Below are 16,896 nucleotides of genomic sequence, written 5' to 3'. Positions count from 1 at the left end.
ACAGGTTGTTTTTTCACTTTAGAGAATATGTGATTGAATGCTGCCATATTTTTTAACGCCACTTCAGGATGAAAAGCCTTAGATATCTGAAATGTTTAGATTCAGCTAGTGGAACTTAGAGATTAGCAGGTATTTTTCATCCATTACAAATTCAGAAGAGCTTGAAAAGAGTATGCAACAGTTAGTATGTTAAAATGTAAATTCCAACCACTTTTGACAGTCCTTTGAATTATTTTTAAAAAATTTTTAATTCTCTTCAGAATCAGGACCACTTTTATAGTACTACATCCAAATTAAAATTTGTAGTACTTGTTCATGGTAGAAAGTGAAAGCTGTGACTACTTAAATATTTATCAGCTATACAAAGTAGTTAAATTCAGTCCTTTTTTTTTTTTTTTTTTAGGTTGTTTTCTTTTTGAGTTTGAGGTGCTATAAACTCCTACATGAAACAGTTTAAATCTGATGAATTACTATTTCACCTTCATGTAAATAAAAAAAACAATCAGTGATGTTTCAGAAATGAATCCCTTTTGTTAATCACAGATGCTAGCTCCGTCACCTTCTGTCTGACCTGTGTGAAACAGTGACAAGTAAATTTTTTAGAAAAAATTATATCTTCTTTGGCATTGGACAGCAATTTCTATAGAAAAGTGTTGGGTTGAATGATTTAAGTTTATAGGGTGAATAATACAGGAGTTAGTTTGGAATAAATGTTGTAATCTGTCAAAGTTTCCAGTGGAGTGCCTGGCACATCTAGGGTACTGTGTTAATTTTTGGTTAAAGGAAATGTAGTAAGTTGAAGGTCTTTTAGATTTTCTTTTTCTCTCTTCCTTTCATTTTTTTTTTAAACCCGTTTAAAAAATGAAAGTACATTGGAAACTTCAGCTTGAAAGTTTCATAGTATTAGGCAAATGCAATTTTTTGGTGTTATTTTAGAACAACTCATTTTAAAGATTCAGCATTTCTGTTATTACTGCCTTTAAACAAAAAGTTACTAATAATGTTAAAAAGAAAGAATTGCTAAAATAATCTTCCAATTTTATACAAGAAGGTCTGTTTTTATCAGTACAGTAAGTCCTCTCTTTGGGAATCTACTAGTAATCATAAGTTCTAAAAGCTTATTTCCTTTAACTTAAAAAGTTGAGAGGCTGCCCATGGTTGGTATTTGCTTTAACAAAATTGTAATTCAAAAAGTATGTAGTACTGATTATATTAGACTTTAGATTTTCTCTTTTGTGTGTTCCCAGTCTCTATATTGTAATGACAACTAAGCCATGGTAGGACCTAGGTCAATTATCAGATCTACCAAAGAAATTTGTACTTTGTAGCAAGCTTTTAAGTTCGTATTATTTGTCCTCCTAGCCACAGTAAATTTTATTAAGTGACAGCGTATTGAGGTAACTGAAAAAGTGTGTAGGAATACACTTTTTGGGTTGTTGCTTTAGAGTCCCAAGGCAAGGAAAAATACACATAACATTTTAAATGTTGTATGTTTTAGAAGCAGTTTTCCTGTAGTACTGCCTTTAAAAATTTATTTAAATAAATAAAGCCCCTTTACTATATCTGTGGTTCTGCCCGCTGTGTTTTGAGAAATGGCTATAACGTAAAAGCGGTTTTGTGCTTTAACATGGAGCATGACGTTGGCGTTGTGTTGGGTCTACTTTTCATACTTGTGATAAGCCTTTCAATGTCGTTGATAGCACATTGTGAGGAAATGATAGATTATTGAAGTCCGTAAATCATTCTAAGACTTACGTCAGTTACATTTTGCTTTTTTCTAAATTTCTTTCTTTTTTTTGCTTTTATATCGTACATGTTACTAACATTTCTCATTACACTGCAGTAAATTTTCAAGTGGATATGGAATAGAGTAGACATTTCAGAGTCTTTAGGGGATAAGTGATTCAGATGGTTGTGCTTAGGATCTGGGGAGATGGGCTTTTTCAGATGTACCATTCTCTCCTCAGTAATCACTGTCTGAGACCACATAAAAATAATGGATTGATTGCACGTGCCTATTGAAGTATCCTTTGTGTGAGTGAGTGTTCTCAGTCCCTCTCTGCCCACCCCACCCTTCTCCTTTCCTCTCCCTCCCTCCCTCTTTCCCCTCTACCTTTCCTTCCTCTCTGTTTTTTTTTTCCTTCCTTCCTCTCCTCATCTATCCTTCTTTTCTCTCTCCCCGTTTTATAAATCTTTGACTCAACAACAACCCCTTCCATGTGTCAGGGAGTGTGACATGAAGGTAAATAACGTCAGTCCTGTTCTCAAGGAGCTCATAATTTAGTTGAAGACACAGAAAAATAAAGCAAATGGTACATATTGAATTATACAAGTATTTTTTGCTGTACAGTATTTGTGATTAGTGCAATGGGAGGACAGAAGAGGACATCTAAAGCAGAGAGCCACGGAAAGTTCTTTGGTGGACTTGGCATCTAAGCTGAAAGTTAAAGCTTTTGCTAGGTAAGAAGAGTAGAAAAGAGTGTTTCAGAGAGGGAACAACATACTGGAAAATAAAGGAAAAAAACCAGATGATGTATCTGGGAACTGTAAGTAGTTCAGTGTGACTGAGGTTGACATAAAGTGTGATGCATCGGGGGTGGGAATAGAAGGGCAGTGACGGGAGATGAAAGTAAGTCAGGGAGCCGAAAAAGTTCTGAAAAGCTACGTGGAACCACTGAATGTCAGGGTACTGGGCTTATACTAGAGAGAGATCACTTTGGTAGCATTGTAGTGAAATATCTAAAGGGAAATCTAAATGGAAAATCTGGAAATTCCAGGTGATAGATAAGTCAAAGTGAGAATGAATAAGGAGCTGACTCATGGGAGACTTAGTTCCAACTAATTCATGGGAGACTTAGTTCCAGGTGATAAATCAAAGTAAGAAGTGAACAAGGAGCTAATTCCATGGGAGTAGAACCAGAGGGAATAGATCTGAAATATCCAGGAAGTAAAATTGAGGACTAGCAACTCACCCTGGGGTAGAAGGAAGATGGAGGTTTCTGTCTTGGAGTATGAGATAGATGTTATTTTATTTTGAACTATGCTGTGACTGGAGTAAACAGGAATAAGGTTTTGAGTATTCAAGGGACCTGTAGGAGGTCCACATCCAAGTGGACTTAACTAATTAAGATATAAGAGTAAGGGAGCAGGTAGAATGAAGAGAAATTGGAGGCTTGGTTAATCCACTGTGAATGTTAACCTCATAGTTAATATTTATGGTATTTCAGGGTACTTGGACCCATAATATGACAAACGTATTTTGTGCTGTAAACTTGTGATCTTTTTGATGAATAGATAATTTTGTAAAACACTGACTTGTTTTCTGTCCAAATTTCTAATCCTTTGCTTATTCTAATTTTTAAAAATGTGGTAGATATTTCACAGAAGAATGTGTTTTTGCTAGCTTACCTTGTAGATTCAGTCACTGAAGAGATACCATGTGCCTTGTTTGTACTAGATGTGACTGTAGGTATTGAGGATACAGCAGTAAACAAAATAAGAATTCTTAACCGTTGTGGACTTTACAGTTGACGCTGGACCTGCACTTACACGTGGGTTTTTGATAAATACAGGCATAGTGATACCTGTACATGTCCGACTCTTTGCGACCCCGTGTAGCCCACCAGGCTCCTCCGTCCATGGGATTCTCCAGGCAAGAATACTGGAGTGGGTTGCCATTTCCTTCTCCAGGAGATCTTCCCATCCTAGGGTTCGAACCCAGGTCTCCAGCATTGTAGGCAGACACTTTACCGTCTGAGCCACCAGGGAAGTAAATACAGGTATATGTAGTGTAAATGTATGTCCTTTTTCTTATGATCTTAATAATATTTTCTTTTCTCTGGCTTACTTTATTGTAAGAATACAGTGTAAAATACATATACAAAATATGTTTATCAACTTTGTATGTTATTGGTAAGGCTTTTGGTTAACATCGAACTATTAGTGGTTAAATGTGGGGGGAGTCTGAAGTTATACATGGATTTTCCATTGCATGGGGAGAGTGGGGGCCCCTTATCTTTGTGTTGTTCAAAGATCGACTGTATTAGGGTGGATAGACACCAAACCAAAAGAAAAAAGTGGTAAGTTCTATGAAGGGAGATGAAGCAGAATCAGGTTAAAAGGGTAGAGTGACCGAGAGTGTGACTTTAGGTTAGATTGTTTGATCTTGAAATGTTTAAGGAGCAGGAAGGTGTCCTTTAGGGCTGAAGTGGGAGGAGACGAGGCTTGAGAGCTCACAAGGGCCAGAACAATGTAGGGCCATGTAGGCCATGGTAAGGACTTAAAGTCTGAGTGTGCTAGGAAGTCACTGAAGAGTCTCAAGCCAGAGAGTGAAGTGATTGAGTAGGGGGTCAGCTGCAGAGGAATGGGAGTGGAGGTAGGGAGGCGAGCTGCAAGTCAGTTTGATGAGAGACGGAAATAGACCAGGTGTGGGAAATGGTTGTATTGAAAGTGGGGATATACGAGTGTAATGAATTGGGTATGAGGTTTCTGCTTACTGCTGTTTATAGATGACTAACCCTCCCATCCCCAGTCCCTTTAAAAAAATCTTTTTGCTGTGATTTGTTGGTGGATAGATTCTTGGAACTGAGTACAGCCAAGAAGCCATTCCCAGCTCTTTGTTGCTGTTTAGTCGCTCAATTGTGTCCCGTTCTTTGCGACCCCATGACTGGAGCACCAGGCTTCCCTGTCCTTCACTGTCTCCCAGAGTTTGCTCGAACTCATGTCCATCAAATCGGTGATGCCATCCAACTGTCTCATCCTCTGTCACCTGTTCTCTTCCTGCCCTCAATTTTTCTCAGCATCAGGTCTTTTCCAGTGATTTGGCTCTCTGCATCAGGTGGCCAAAGTATTGAAGCTCCCAACTCTTGGCCTTCCATTGTTAGTGGACAGTGAACATTGAACTGAGCAGTCCTTTCTGTTATTTTGTTTTGCTTTTGAATTTTAGGGAATGAGGTAAAATTCACCCTTTAAAAAAGTATTTATTTATAAATTTTGTTATGCCAGGTCTCAGTTACAGCATTGCAGGGTCTTCAGTTGTGGCAAGCGGTATCTAGTCCCTGACCAGGGTTTGAACCCAGGCCCCCTGCTCTGGTAATGCAGAGTCTTAACCCCTGGACTACCAGGGAAGTCCCGAAATTCATCCTTTTAAAGTACACAATTCAGTACTTTTTCACAGATTGTTTCTGTCACTGCTGTCCAACTCCAGAACATTTTCATTTTCCCCGGAGAGACCTGTTATCCATTAGCAGTTACTCTTTGTTCTCCCTTCCCTCGATCCTTCCTCTGGCAATCACTAATTTACTTGCTGTGTCTAAGAGTTTGCCTATTCTTGACATTTTCTAGCAATGGAATCATACAATACGTGACCTTTTGTGTTTGACTTCTTTCACCTATCATAATATTCTCAGGATTCATTCATTTTGAGGCATATGTCAATATTTCATTCCTTTTAATTGCTGAATAATATTTCATTTCCCTGGGTATACCACATTTTGTTGGTTCGTTTATTTCTACTTTTGCCTATTATGAATGATGTTGCTGTTAACATTTGTTTCAGGCTTTTGTGTGAACATACATTTTCCATTTTGGGGGTTCTTAGGAGTGGACCTTTCAGTTTTCAGAGTAGTGATGCTGCCTCTGGTAACCCTATTGAGAGCTGAGTGTTTTGTGTTGTAGAAAGTGGCCACTGAAGAGTTGGCCATTTAAAAAATTCACTCAACATTTATTGAATCCTTGCATGCTAGTCTCCAATCTAGCCATTTAGGATATATCCAGTGAACAAAGCAGATAGAAAGTCCTGGCCCTGTGGATCTTACCTTTTAAGATGAGGTGAGGGGCAGACAAGAATAAACATAATAAATCAATTATCTAATTTGTTAGGTGGTCAGTAGTAGAGAAATAGAGGGGAGCTTGGTAAGGAGGACAGGGAATATGAGGTGGTTAGGTTGTAGCATGAAGTAAGGTGGCCAAGTAGGGTTTATCGAGAAGGTGTTTGTGCAAATACTTGAGAGAAGGATGTAAGGGAGTTAGTCATGTGGCCTCAAAGGCAGTTGGACGTGTTCAGCGACCTGCACGGAGGCTAGGGTAGCTGGAGTGGATGAAGGAAGGAGGGAGATCAGAAGTGGAGGGGGTCAGGCAGCTAAAGGGGCTGCACGATGTGGGTGGCGCACGTCAGAGCTGATCACCTGGGCCCTTGAAGGCCTTTGTAAGGATTTTAGCTTTCACTCTGATAGAAATAGGGAGCAGTTGTGGGTTTTGAACAGAAGAGTGATGCAGTCTCATTACAGAGTGGCCGATTTTCCTTATATTTTTAAAGGATCGGATGGAGGAGCCTGGTAGGCTGCAGTCCGTGGGGTTGCTATGAGTTGGACGCGACTGAGTGACTTCACTTTTACTTTTCACTTTCATGCATTGGAGAAGGAAATGGCAACCCACTCCAGTGTTCTTGCCTGGAGAATCCCAGGGACAGCAGAGCCTGGTGGGCTGCCGTCTATGGGGTCACACAGAGTTGGACACGACTGAAGTGACTTAGCAGCAGCAGCAGCAACTGCTGTGTTAAAAACAGGCTGTGGGCAAGTCTACAAGACGGAAACTGACCAGTTAATGAGGGAGGTGTGGAATGGTCAGCTTCTAGGTGTGGTTTGAAGATAGAGCCGAAAGGAGTTCTTGTCAGGTTTAATGCAGAGGAAAGTCAAGAAGGGTACCAAGATGTTGTAGATGAATAACTGGAAAGCTGGGATTTTATGAGGAAATTAGGTCTGCATAATTTTTGGAAATAAACATTTATATTGAATTCATTTATAAAATATATTTTACATTTGTGAAAATTGCTGACTGGTATATTGCTTGGTGAAATATGACTAAACTCAAAATATGGATATGCTATATAGTGGACCCTTGAATAACATGGGTTTGAACTGCTTGGGTCCACTTACACAAGAAGTTTTTTCAACAAATAATACAGTCATACTACACAATGCATGGGTAGCTGAATCCAAGAATGTGGGTCTGCAGATACAGAAGGCAGACTGTAAAGTCAGGAGTTACAGCTGTCCCTCCAGTCCCCCCGCCAGTGTTGCTTAAGAGTCAACTCTATTAGGTTTTTAGTTACAAATATTTAAAAACATTGCAGACTTTCATTTTTGATGAGCTGTTTAAAAACAGGACTGGTGGTACCTTCATTTGGGTATCACAGGACAAGGATGTTGCTGCATTCATGCAAAGCATGCTCTAGTATTCTGTGTAAGATGACACCCACAGTCATCTGTGGGTCAAAAAGGGCCAAAATCTTTTTGATATTTAAATATTGCATATTCTAGAAGGTACAGATTTTGATAAGCATATATTACAAGTAGAATTACTTAAAAATTTTTATTGATACTTAAGTAAAGAGCTTTTTAGCTTGTAACTTATTTTGAATACAGAAGACAAAAGAAAATACTAAAAAGTCTGTTTCTTTCAGAAAAAGAAAGAAGAAACTTTGGGGACTTTTTTATACCTGAATATGAAGTTGCTCAGTCGTGTCCGACTCTTTGTGACCCCATGGACTGTATCCTACCAGGCTCCTCTGTCCATGGGATTTTCCAGGCAATAGTACTGGAGTGGATTGCCATTTCCTCCTCCAGGGGATCTTCCCAAACCAGGGATTGAACCTGGGTCTTCTACATTGTAGACAGACACTTTACCATCTGAGCCACCAGGGAAGTCCTCCTGGTGGACATTAAATGAAACATGAGCTGTAAATAACAAGCTTTTGTTCCCAAGATGACTGAAATATTTTCATTTAATTACTTTACATGAAAATAAGTCAGTATATTTGTTACCTCTTAAACTGCTAGTGAGTATGTTTAATTTTAAGAGAGAGCTTTTGTTATAAAAATTCAGGAGTACAGGAAATCTTGATGTTCACATTTCCCATGGAAGATAATGTGTTTCTAGAAATCTGATAATTTTCATACTAAAATTGGAGACAGCATTCAAGTTTGGGGAGGAAAAGTGAGTTTAAAAAAGTATGTAAACAGTTTAGCAGAAGATAAAAGACAAATCTACTAGGGTCAGTTCACAGAGACAGAGAAACCAACTTCCTTTTCACCTCACATACTAACAGTCGTGTTTTAGGTTGGTTAATATTCTAAGGGACAAAATAAAAGAGGCAGAAAAGAAAGTTTTAAAACAACACTTGGCTTACTCTGAGAATAATATCTAACTGTGAATAACTAGATGTACTGAGCATTAGGACAGTTGAAGATAAAGATACAGTTCTACTTTCGTCTGCCTGGTGTATCTTTCCAGCTTAACATTGGTGCTGGTGGTCTGGTGGTAGAGAGGTTGATTCTTTGGGGTGATTATTATCATTTGAAGGAAGGAAATCTTGACAGAAATTAATGGATCACTTTCAAGTTATAAATTTAGCTATAACTTGAGAGAATAATAATTTGTACATAGTCTTTTACTATTGAAATGTGTCAGAAAACAGTCTGTATGGGACAGTGAGATAGATACTTTATGTAGACTTTTCTTACTTAAGCCATTTTTTTCCCCCTAATTTATAGATGGATTTTTGGCAGTGTGACTTAACTATAGGAGATCTAAAGTCCTAACTATAGGAGATCTAAAGTCCTATGTCAGGGTTTTGACGAACAGTGGACTGCTGTCTCCTAATTTGATAATCTTGCAGGGCATACACTTAGAAGAGTGTCATTGGTAACTTTTTAGTAAGTTTCACTTAAAGTTACACTGATTTCTTATCATTTTCTTTAATAGCAGAAATGAAGATTATAAATCATCAAATCTTACACCACATGGTATTTAAAGAAAAGACTTACCTTATACTGATGGTAAAAGTTGTATTTGAAAGTGACTATAAACACCATCTTTTTTTAGTTAAAGTGCCCAGTAAATAGTGTAGCTTAGTGATTAAGAGGACAAGGCGATGGCACCCCACTCCAGTACTCTTGCCTGGAAAACCCATGGACTGAGGAGCCTAGTGGGCTGCAGTCCATGGGGTCGCTAAGAGTTGGACACCACTGAGTGACTTCACTTTTACTTTTCACTTTCATGCATTGGAGAAGGAAATGGCAACCCACTCCAGTGTTCTTGCCTGGAGAATCCCAGGGACGGGGGAGCCTGGTGGGCTGCCGTCTATGGGGTCGCACAGAGTCGGACACGACTGAAATGATTTAGCAGTGATTAAGAGCATATGGCTTGAAAAGAGAGAGGTCTTGTTCCCAGGGCTGTCTTTCTGTGTTCGGCTGTTGAAGTTTGGGGAAAGTTGTTTATTTTTGAAGTGAAAGTAAACATCAGATTCATTTTCTTGCAAAGTGGGATAGTTACCTTACAAGGTTGTATAAGTACTAAATGAAATAACATTTAACTTAAACTGTACGTGTTCTGAGTAGTCAGTACGTGGTAGCTGCATTATTCTGGTAAAAGCTGTCACTTCTTTTATAAATGGGTAGAGTGAGGATTCTTTCATCGAGACTGCTTGGGATTAAATTGGGACTCTCACGCTTGCCAAGTTGTGGGCAGTTTTCTTTAACTTTCTAGGAAGGCTGGTGTCCTTGTCTTATGAGGAATGGTGGTAGCGCTTACCTCATGGGGCTGTTAGGGGTGACTAAGTGTAATGACAGCATCTACTCCATAGGAAGTTCTCACTAAATTGAAGCTATTATTGTTAGTTCATGGAAAGAATGTTTAAATCCTTATGAGTTGATATGCTTTGGGGGTGATATAGTGACTCTAGTCTCTTTTAACTTAAAGGTTGATTTGGAAGTTGGGGGAAGAAGTTACAGTTTTGTAATTAAGATTGAAGCCTGTTATTACTGTCTTTGTGAAATCCTTAAAAAGACTGTTCAAGGGAGGGTGAAAACCAGATTTCTTTATTCCAAGAACTCTGCCTCCATTTCAGACCTTTATTTATTCTAGCTCTTCCTGATGCAGAATCATCTCTTAGAAAATACTTGCCCTTTCTTCCAGTTTGCTGCTGGCTTGCCTAGATGGGATTCTTTCAAGGGAAAAGTAAAGTTTACTTCCAAGCCTAGAGGTTTTTTGTTGGATTAGGTGAGCCACTGGAGACGTTCATTTTCTAAGCAGGCATCCACATCCAGCCTTGCTTATATAGGGAAAAGTCTTTTTTCTTCTCACGATCTGATCTGATCACTGTTGGATGTGGCAGTTAGTCACCTGAAGCTGCTCTGGCGTGGCGCGCTGTGGAGGTGGGGTGTACGAGGCCTGGGGCCCTGCCAAGCCTGAGTCTGTCTCTACCCGAGAGAGTAAAAGGAAAACTGAACAGGGTCAATGACAAAGAGCTACTATTGCTCTCAGATTTTAAATGAGGCAAGTTGGCTTATACCTATTTGGGAGCTTTAAGAAATTTAGCTTTTTATATTTTTAGTTTTATCTCGGTAAGTGTATCTCATCCAAGGTCCCATTTCATTTTTTTTAATCTGCATATCCTTTTTGAAAGTTGTTCAGTGATTTCTTTTTTTCTTGTCTGGGCCCCTTGGCTTGTGGCATCTTAGTTCCCGGTCCTGGGATTGAACCCAGGGCTCCTGCAGTGAAAACTCAGAGTCCTAACCACTGGACTGCCAGGGCAGCCCTATGTTCAGTGATTTTAAAAAAAAAGTTGTTCAGTGTCAGAGGGCTTCACACTTAGTAAGTCACCTAATCTTGCTTTGCCTCAATTTGGAGAAATACTTTTCTTTCTTTTTTTTTTTTTGAGAAATACTTTTCTAAACTAATCTGTCCTGTTCCTAGCAAAATTAAAGAAATTTTTTTTTAAGTATAAAAGCAATTGCAGTTTGCTGTAAATGTTAAAAAATTACAGAAAGATAATGTATACAGTGAATAGTAAAAGTCATTACCTTCTTCCTGTTGGTAACTTGATTTAAAAGTTTTCCATAACTTTTTCCTTACACATATAAACATATATTTTTTGATATGTTTGGTTTTACAAAAATGGGCTTTTACTTTGCATATTGTTCTGTGGCTGTTTTTACGTCTTTCTATATCAATTTATAAAAGATATATATCATTCTTTTTTGATGCCCTCAGAAAGATTTTATTTGCATTCAGTATGCTATTTTCTCTACTACCAAATGAGTTACTTAGGGCAATGCCATGTTTCTTTAGCTTTACGTTAATGGCAGATAAGTATAGGCCTTGCTTAGTGGTGTTTAGCACTCAGTAGACATTCAGTGCATGCGTGCTCAGTTGCTCAATTGTGTCCAACTCTTTGCAACCCCAGGGACTGCAGCCTGCCAGTCTCCTCTGCCCAAGGGACTTTCCAGAAAGGCAGGAATACTGGAGTGGTTCGCCATTTCCTCCTCCAGAGGGTCTTCCTGATTCAGGGATTGAATCTGCATCTCTTGCATTGATGGATTCTTTAACGTTGAGCCACCTGGGAAGCCCAGGTATTCAGTAGGTATTATTAATTTATTTGAATGTCTAGTACTACTAGGTGGTGAATAGACCCAGTCCTCTGTAACATTTATGATAATCTCTCATAACTCCATAGATTATTATTACAGCTACTGTTAGTGAAATCTTATTGCATGAGATTGCTTTTAAAAGGTAAGCCGTGGGAGGTAGTGAGGGAACATCCCGTGCTATATGGCTGTTTCTGAAGAAGCTAATGTTGTACTTGGGATCTCTAGGAACGTTTATTAGAAAGGTTACTTTGGGACAGACCACTCTAGGTAATGACCCCAGCAGATGCTTAGTCAGAACATGTGGTTTGTAAAGTATTTTTTTTTAAGCACTGTAGTTAGGTTTTTAAATGGCACATTACGTTTGTAAAATTTCATAATCATTAGTTATTTCTTATAACATCCCTTTGAGGCAGGTCAGCAGCATTTTTCCTTTTTTATGGTTGAAGAAGCAGATGCAAAGATGTTGAGTGATTTGCCCACGGGCACACTAAACAGAATCTGCTCTTCTGTTAGTAAACTGAACCGTGCTGCTTTCTGCTAGTTACGCGTGAGTTATAAAGGTGTTAGCGTTTCGTGACCTTTTGATGGGTTTATGGAATAGCAAGTATAGCTTAGAAACCATTTACCTACTTTCATTGAAAGGTTTGCAGTGTGACAGTAAATATTTTAGGGAAATTTATCCTATTCTCTTAAATGCAGAAGAAATTATATGAAAATATATTAAAATGAACTACAGTGGACTTAGTTTTCTAGGAGAACCTATTCTAGTTTGAAATTGTAAGTAAGAGGAAAATAGTACAAGGCTTGAAGATATTTTAAAGTAGGAGAAAAATGAATTGTCAGGGTATATTTTCATGAGTAATTTGAGTTGAAACACTATGGCTCATAGAGTCAGAAGAGATTTTTAAAGATCGTTTGGACCATTGGATTTAGAGCCCAACTCCCCTGCCATGTAACAGCATGGAAGGTTATCTAGGCTAAAAAAGTGTCCTACACCTTCCTTACTCATGCCCACCCCAAAAAAGTATCTAGAATTTTGGTAGCATTCCTTAAATTATAAGTTTACTTGTCTGAAATATCCTCTCTTTACTTGTTAGGACTTGATTCTATTGTTCTATAAATTGCTGGTGTATTTTTAAAAAATATTTGAAAATTCAGGATTAACTCCTATGTACTTTTTTTTTTTTTTTTTTAAGATGTCAAGAAACTATTATGTAAGAGTTTACAAGTTGAATTTTGAAGCATTGAACAGGATAGAGGAAACGTATCACTGCTAAATTTTACTGCTACTACCTGTGTTGTTCACAAACTTTAGCAAATTCTTGCAGAATGGTGACAGATTTAGGCTGTATTTGTTTCATATTGCTGCTATAACAAGTTGCCAAATATTTAGTGGCTTAAAACAACACAGAGTTATTATTTTATAGTTCTGTATGTCAGAAATCTGAACTGGGTCTCAGTGAACAGAATTCCTTCCTTGGTCTCTCGGGGAGAATGTTCCTTGCTTTTTGCAGCCTCTGGAGGCTGTATACATACTGTTGGTTGTGTTCACTCCTGTCTTCAAAGCCAGCACCTTAGTATCTTCAAATCTCTCTGGCTTTGACACTACTTCTGCCTCCCTCTTTCACTTATATTAGGGCCCTTGTGAGCTCGTTGGGCCCATTCAGATAATCCAGGATAATCTTCCCATTTCAATGTCAGTTGGTTAGTAACCTTAATTCTGTCTGCAGCCTTAATTCCCTCTTGCTATTTAACAGCAGTTTGACAGATTCAGGGAATTAGGATACAGACATTTTTGGGGAGGCCATTATTCTGCCACTACGGACTCCTTAGTTCAGCAGGATCTGTTTAACCTTTTAGGCTGTTCCATAAAATGAGATTAATATTTACTGTTTGCTACAAGGGAATTTTATGGAAATGGAAATTATATACCATTGAAGACAGACCATGCATAGAATACACTCAGAAATATTAACTGATGCTTTCTGGTTGGTCTTACGTAATAGGTAGATGCTTAACTTGTGGATAGGTCGTCTCCACGGTAAGCAGTGAGTGGGCTTGGTAAACTCCAGTCTCAATACCTGGAGTTACACTTGGCCTCTGGAAGCAGAACAGGATGTCAGTGACTCATAGGCTTTCCAGAGAATGAGCCTTCTCTGCTGTTGTTTACTTTTCATTTGACTCCTATAAAGGCAGGCTTTTGTCTTAGAATTCAGCTTTTCCAGACCTTTGCTGGTTGAGGATAGTGTTAATTTATAGCATAGAGTTGAAAAAAATAGATGAATGCTTAACTGTAATTTGTTTTATGGTTTGAATCTGTTTTAGTCTGAAAGATACAACACAGTTTTTTAAGCAGTATGCTTTTCTACTTGCTAGGATTTTTCAAAGAAAGTTACGACAATAATTAATGGAGAGGCCTTGAGTAATTGTAGTTTTAAATCTCAACTCCTGATGATTGATTGTTTTGTACATGCCAACTTCATATTCTTTTTTGAAGTTAAACTTGGAGAATTGCTGTGTTTAGTGTTGTCATTTCCTAAATTTTCTTTTAGTCTTTCAGCTCTCAAAACTGTGGTGCTGTGAGGCAGGATTCACAGAGTAGAGTAGTGGATAGTGGAAATGGCTGTTAGAAAAGCATTTTTTAAAGTCAAAGGGAATTTTAAGGGTAGATATGTCATCTCTGTTATTTCTGTCTCCAGGTTAAAATTTGAGTTACATTTTTCTAGGGGCTCCCCTGGTAGCTCTGCTGGTAAAGAATCTTCCTGCAATGCAGGAGACCCTGGTGCGATTCCTAGGTTGGGAACATCCCTTGAAGAAGGGATAGGCTACCCACTCCAGTATTCTTGGGCCTCCCTGGTGGCTCAGCTGGTAAAGAATCCGCCTGCAATGTGGATGACCTGGGTTCGATCCCTGGGTTTGGAAGATCCCCTGGAGGAGAGCATGGCAATCCACTCCGGTATTCTTGCCTGGAGAATCCCCATGGACAGAGGTGCCTAGTGGGCTACAGAGGTGCCTAGTGGGCTACAGTCCATGGGTTTGCAAAGAGTTGGACACGACTGAGCAAGTAAGCACATAGCACAGCTCTAGAAAAAACATAACAAAACAGTCCTATGTGATCATTCTCGAGGTTATCTTGTAGATATAGATGGAAAGAGAAATCCACTGATTGTCTTACTGCAAATATGTTTCAAGTAAGAAATAGAAATTTTCTCAGTTCTGTGATAGGAATAAGTTGGTTTTTCTCTGCATTGCATTATCACGTATTTCTTTGCACACATAGCTGCTGACTGAGTATGATTTAAGTTAGAATGTGTCTGAAGATTGAGTTGTAACCAGTCATTTGGCTCTTCTAGCATTAGCGGATCCTCTGATTCTGACCCTTCTGTCATTTTCCTCTAGTGATCCTCTCCATAGTTCTAGCAGTGCCCTTATCACACTCTAATGACAGGCAGTAAATCCTGGACAATTATTTTCATACATGCATCAGTACAAAATAAGTTGCACAAAGTTCTGTCTGCCCTGAGTTTAAATTTATTCTCTTAAGGTTTCTGTTTTACATATATCAACTATTTCTGTTTTATATATATCAAATAGTGTTTTTTAGAATGTAGATAAATGAATGATTTGAGTTTGGTAGCACATATGGTACTGTATTCAAATTATCTAACTTTTAAAAAATTAAATATCAGCACCTCATTTTAATGAAGGTGATAAATTCAAGCACCACCCTTCATTCTCAGAAGTCATTACAGGTGTATTGGAAGCAAACACGCGTGTGTTTCAGGCTGTGCTGTTGCACGCCTCGCCACCCTTGTGATGGGCTGCAGTGGAATGGAGTCGTTAGGTTTAAATTCCGCGCTGCCCCTTAACTAGTTGCAAGGCCTTTGGCAGTTATGTAAAATGGGGAGAGTAATATTTGTTCCAGACACATCATACATTTAAGAACTGTGAGGGACTCTAAAGACTTCTGCTGGTCCTAAAAGATGCCTTAGATTCCTTTGCAAGCTAAGGCTGTGGGCAGCTACCACCCATGGATAAGAATTATGAATTCAAACTGGTGTAGACCTGCCTCCTCACTTGGATCTCTTGACTCATAATCCAGTGTTCCTTTCCATTATATTGTAGAGAACTGCTCTACTTGTAAACCAGTGCCAGGATTCGGATCTCCTCAAATGAAAGGTTAAATAGTGATAGGCAAGAAGTGTTTTTTGTTTTGTTTTGTTTTAATGAGAAAATAACTCCTTGATGTATTAGTGTCTGATGTTAATTTTTGATGAGACTGAACTCTCAGGATTTGTTATCGTTATTAGGATATTAAACTTATGGAAATTTTAAAAACACAGTTTATCCCCTAGAAAAACACTAAAAACTTCTTATGTATATGAACTTGGATTAAGTTCAAACTTTAAGATGTACAATGAGAGACTTACAAGGCTGCACTTTTTAATGAATGAAATGCCTCTGTGAGTGGATCAAAGCCAGCTTTCATGGTAAGTATGAAGAATGTGTTTTAGTTCCCCATCTCCATGCCCATCCAGTTACAACTTAAATTGCCTTGATTGCATATTAGCTGAATTAAGTGTTGATGAAACAAATATAGGGTCCTAATTAAGCACAATGAAGATCTTACATTAGTGAAGTGGTATATTACCTAAGCACAAATCTGCAAAACAAATATTTAACCAGTCCAGTGGGTAGGCACAGTGACTATAATGCAGATAGTAATTTACATGAATGTTTAATATGATGTAGTAATTGGCATTTGGATTCATATAAATATGTTATTTGAAATACAGTATTTTTAAGTTTTGGAAAATTGAATGATATTCAAATCTGGGGACTCTAATAAAAACATTGTTAGAGATGAATACACTTGAGGGTAGCAAGCACACTGGTGATACACAGCTTTGAAACTTTATTATGGAAACTTAAAACATGCTAAATGAAGTTCAGTTGATTTTCCCATCCTTAGCTTCAGCCGTTGTCAACATTTTGCCTTTCTTGTTTTATCCTTTTTACTCTGCTGCTCCTTCTCTCCCCTCCCCATCACCATGTGGGATTTTAAAGCAAATTCCAAGTATTATTTCACAGATATCTTTATCCAAAACATAGGTACAATGCCATTGTCACAACTAATAATATTAACAATTTTCTAATGATATCCTATCAGAGAAGACAGTGGTACCCCACTCCAGTACTCTTGCCTGGAAAATCCCATGGGTGGAGGAGCCTGGTGGGCTGCAGTCCATGGGGTCGCTAAGAGTCGGACACGACTGAGTGACTTCACTTTCACTTTTCACTTTCATGCATTGGAGAAGGAAATGGGAACCCACTCCAGTGTTCTTGCCTGGAGAATCCGAGGGACCGGGGAGCCTGGTAGACTGCCCTCTGTGGGGTCGCACAGAGTCGGACACGACTGAAGCGACTTAGCAGCAGCAGCAGCAATGATATCCTATAGTCAGAAATG

The 16,896-nt window shown here is 38.6% G+C and overlaps 1 protein-coding gene across 6 annotated transcripts in view; it reads left to right on the top strand.

Annotated features, from left to right (window-relative positions):
• The window catches only part of ARID4B (AT-rich interaction domain 4B), a 138,515-nt gene that overhangs the window by 1,999 nt on the left and 119,620 nt on the right, over positions 1–16,896 (top strand). The window lies entirely within an intron of this gene.

The sequence above is a fragment of the Bos taurus genome, chromosome 28, assembly GCF_002263795.3.
Source record: "Bos taurus isolate L1 Dominette 01449 registration number 42190680 breed Hereford chromosome 28, ARS-UCD2.0, whole genome shotgun sequence".
In the NCBI taxonomy this organism is placed as follows: Eukaryota; Metazoa; Chordata; class Mammalia; order Artiodactyla; family Bovidae; genus Bos; species Bos taurus.
This window is presented reverse-complemented; position numbering and strand designations above follow the sequence as displayed.